Source organism: Priapulus caudatus, unplaced genomic scaffold (assembly GCF_000485595.1).
Source record: "Priapulus caudatus unplaced genomic scaffold, Priapulus_caudatus-5.0.1 Scaffold919, whole genome shotgun sequence".
In the NCBI taxonomy this organism is placed as follows: Eukaryota; Metazoa; Priapulida; class Priapulimorpha; order Priapulimorphida; family Priapulidae; genus Priapulus; species Priapulus caudatus.
In genome coordinates, this window is record NW_014577980.1 from 102,166 (window position 1) to 106,717 (window position 4,552).

At 52.5% G+C, this 4,552-nt stretch overlaps 1 protein-coding gene across 1 annotated transcript in view; it reads left to right on the forward strand.

Annotated features, from left to right (window-relative positions):
• Positions 1-4,552, forward strand: part of LOC106814402 (intraflagellar transport protein 88 homolog) — a gene marked incomplete in the record, with an annotated part of 29,471 nt that overhangs the window by 761 nt on the left and 24,158 nt on the right.

A 4,552-nucleotide genomic window follows, 5' to 3' on the forward strand; every position in this document is an offset into this window, starting at 1 on the left:
GCGTGTGTAGGCAAAAACATGGGGGGCAGCCCATTACGCATGCATGGGGGTGAACTGGCACTATTCTAATCATAATTATTGCCTGGCAACATGCAATGCAGATGTGTTAACTCACAGCTGAGCGAAATTCTCGCCTGCCTGAATATACTTGGATTTCAGCAACTCAATGGAGTGAGGTTATCACGCAGGAAGGTCGATGCCATCTTTGATTATTGATGACACTTCCACGCGCCATCTCGCGGCAACTGCTTTTGCTATTAGAGCCCCTTCCACCCACCCGCCCCTCCCCCCCACTCTCCCCCCACCACCACCACTACGCTCGCGCTCGACGGATATATCCATGATAACATGTTAATATAGCGAAGTCATTAAAGTTACACAGCTGTATCTTTATTACTGTGCTACTGGTATAGCAAAGCCTAGCTATCATAGATTTTAGATCTGTATTAGTAGTATCCTAGATATATTCTCTGAGTGCGAATGCGGTGATGGGAGGGTGCTCTTCATTCGTTTTCCAATGAGTTTAGCATCAGAACACCTGCCGCCAGGTGAGCGCTGTCGCTCTGCGGCACTTGTTAACCATCATTTTATTATTGAAACGGCCCAAGTGCCTGTGCACACACACACAGGCACTTGGGACAGAGTCAGTAAAAACTGAAAATAATATGAACGCACATTCACAAATAGGCCCTACTACCGTACCTCTCAATTAAAGTTCCACTGTTGTTGTCACTGTATATATCAACTTTCCTTCATAAAAACTAACGCCGAATATATCAACTTTCCTTCATAAAAACTAGCGCTGAACGCTCCCGCACTCGCCGCTGTGAGTGTGCTGTGTCGCCATGATAATATATATATAAAGAAGGTAGGAAACTCCCTTTGCATGATTTTCGATGATCACTCCTCGACTCTTTCACATTTCACAAACTTTTAACGCCTCTACGACCTCCATCTTGGGCTCGTTCTGCCCTCTATAGTCCACTGAACAAAATTATCTAACTACCGTGGCCGATAAGTGCAGCAGTCCTATGTAATCAGACTTCAAACACAGAAGTTTCGTGGTTCGTGCCGATTCATCAAGATTGTAGATGATTCACGAATCCGATGGCCCTCGTGGCGTCGGGCGACGCGGAGCGTGATTGGCTGCAGGCGGGACGCGTCATAAACAGCTGTTGTTGTACAGTTATGATATTGTTCATTTAGTTATACTAACGGAGAGAAAGAACTCTGACAGTTATCGTTATACTGTATTGACATTAGTTCCCTTTCATTTGTTTCAGCGTGTGTCGCTTACGTTTTCTAGTGAAATAAAACTTCATTAAGGAAACAAGTTCTTCTTTATGTAAGCGACACTCGCGAGTCCACGTACTTCCACTCCTGATCCCCATTTTACACAGATCCGTTACACATGTCTCCTACAGCCGAAGTCACGCCGTTTGGACGGTGGCGCTATACTCGGGCACCCCAGGGTTTCTTGTCGTCTGGTGATGGCTACAACCGTCGATTCGATGCCATCCTCTCCGACTTTGAGCGGAAGGAACGTTGTGTCGATGACACAATCCACTATGACGCCGACCTCGAGACGCACTGGTGGAGGACCATAGACCTCCTCGCGACACTCGGTGCCGCCGGTGTCATCTTGAACCCAGACAAGTTCCAGTTTGCCGGGCGGGAGGCTGACTTTGCTGGCTTTCACATTTCGGATGACTCAATTGAACCGCTACCCAAATACCTGGACGCCATTCGCCACTTCCCGACGCCGACCTTGACGACTGACATCCGCAGCTGGTTCGGCCTTGTCAACCAGGTCGCCAACTACGCACAGCTTCGAGATGTCATGGCGCCATTCAAACCCTTCCTGAGCCCGAAACAGAAATTCTGCTGGACGCCTGAGTTGGATGCGGCCTTCACCGCCTCAAAGGGAGCAATCGTACAGGCGATACGAAGTGGCGTTGAGATTTTTGACACTGGGAAGCGCACTTGCCTCCGCCCTGACTGGTCCACTCGAGGGATCGGATATTTCCTGCTCCAGCAACACTGCATGTGCACATCAGGGCTGCCGGACTGCTGCATAGACGGATGGCGAATTACGCTGGCAGGGTCGCGCTTCCTGTCCTCTTGTGAGCAACGGTACGCACCCATCGAGGGCGAGGCACTGGCTGTTGCCTGGGGTCTTGAGCAGACCCGCTACTTCACCCAGGGGTGCGACGACCTGGTCGTGGTGACGGACCACAAACCCTTGGTAAAAATCCTGGGAGACCGAACCCTCGACGAGATCTCGAACACACGTCTGTTCCGACTAAAGCAGAGAACCCTCCCTTGGCACTTCCGTATCGCCCACCTACCTGGCAAGACGAACTTCGCGGCCGACGCGACATCTCGTCATCCATCCCCATCCAGCGAGATGGCAGGTATCGGTGTGGGAGACATGGTTGAGCCAGCGATCTCAGCGGCAATCCGGCGTGAAACTGAGGAACTGTCCTCTATCTCTTGGCAGCACATTGCCATAGAGTCCGAGAAAGACGATTCTATATCCGCCCTTCGCCGTGCAATTGAGAATGGATTCCAGGAGAGTGACCGCCTCTTCCCACACGTTGCGCCCTATTGGCAATATCGTGACGGCCTCTACGTCCTAGACAACGTCGTTGTGTATGAGGATCGTGTTGTGGTGCCGCCATCACTCTGCCGTTCCGTGCTGGAGAACTTGCATGCAGCTCACCAGGGTGTGTCGTCCATGGAACTTCGCGCACGAGCCATGATCTTCTGGCCTGGCATCACTGCCGATATTCACAAAATCCGTGCGGAATGCGATGAGTGCAACAAGAATGCTCCTTCCCAAGCACCTCTTCCGTCCATGCCGGCAACACCACCATCCACACCGTTTGAAGCTGTGTTTGCAGATTTCCTCGATTTCGGTGGGCACCATTACCTCGTGGTGGGAGACCGCCTCTCTGGATGGGTCGAAATTTTTGCGTCCCCGGTGGGATCGCCACGGGCAGGAGCTATGGGCCTCATTGCAAGTCTTCGCACATTCTTTGCGACATTTGGGGTGCCGGAGGAGTTATCCAGCGACGGAGGGCCGGAATTCACCGCCAGCGCCACTCGCGACTTCCTCTACCGCTGGGGCATCAGCCGCCGAGTCTCATCCGCTCACCACCCTCAGTCGAATGGGCGGGCGGAGGTGGCCGTGAAGTCAGCAAAGCGTCTCCTACGGTCAAATGTTGGTCCGACAGGCGTGTTAGACAATGACAGGTTGCTACGTGCGCTGCTGCAGCTCCGCAACACCCCGGATCCGGACTGCAACGTTTCACCGGCCCAGATCGTCTTTGGGAAACAGCTGCGTGACTCATTCTCTTTCGTGAACCGCCTGGAGAAGTACTCGAACCCTTTTGTCCGCCCGGAATGGCAAGAGGCATGGCACTCGAAGGAGGTCGCGCTACAAGCGAGATTTGTGAAGTCGTCTGAGAGCCTGAATGAGCATGTGCGCCCCCTGCGTCCCATACATGACGGCGACATGTGCTTCATCCAGAATCAAGTGGGGAACTCGCCAAAGCGATGGGACCGCACCGGCACGGTCGTCGAGACTCTTGGCCACGACCAATACCGCATGAAAGTAGACGGGTCCGGGCGCCTCACCACACGGAACCGGAAGTTCCTTCGAGCATTTGTTCCGGCTTCTACCGAGATCCAGGAACGGGCCCATGCAGGACCATCTATGCCGTCGCTGGCACCACCAGCTCTCAAACCGCCAGATGCTGCCCTGCCTCGTCCTGGCCTTCCATACGCTGCCCCACGCGATCCGTGCACGGACACGCCTTGTGTTGCGCCGCCGAGTTCTTCAGTGCCACATGAAAGGCCGACAGATGACGATCTCCCAGCAGCCACTCTATCGCTGCCTACCCTGGCCCCTGCATCGCCTCCACATGGTCAGCCGCCGCCACTCAGCGATGCTTCGCCTCCCGCGCCATCACTGCGCCCTCGCCGTGCGATTCGCCAGCCTCGCCTCTATGAACCTGAGACCGGCCGCTGGATTTCTTCTTGAGTTCGCCGCGTTGCCCCCTCGAACTGGGGGGGATGTACAGTTATGATATTGTTCATTTAGTTATACTAACGGAGAGAAAGAACTCTGACAGTTATCGTTATACTGTATTGACATTAGTTCCCTTTCATTTGTTTCAGCGTGTGTCGCTTACATTTTCTAGTGAAATAAAACTTCATTAAGGAAACAAGTTCTTCTTTAGTTGTCACTGCAGCCAATCGGGCCGGGCGCTACCGGGGCCGATCGGATTTGTGAATCGTTTACAATCTTGATGAATCGGCACAAACCGCGAAACTTCTGTGTTTGAAGTCAGATTACATAGGACTGCTGCACTTATCGGCCACGGTAGTTACATAGTTTTGTTCAGTGGACTATAGAGGGCAGAACGAGCCCAAGATGGAGGTTGTAGAGGCGTTAAAATTTTGTGAAATGTGAAAGAATTGAGAAGTGATCGTCGAAAATTGCGCAAACGGAGTTTCCTACCTTTCTTATATATATATATATCATGGC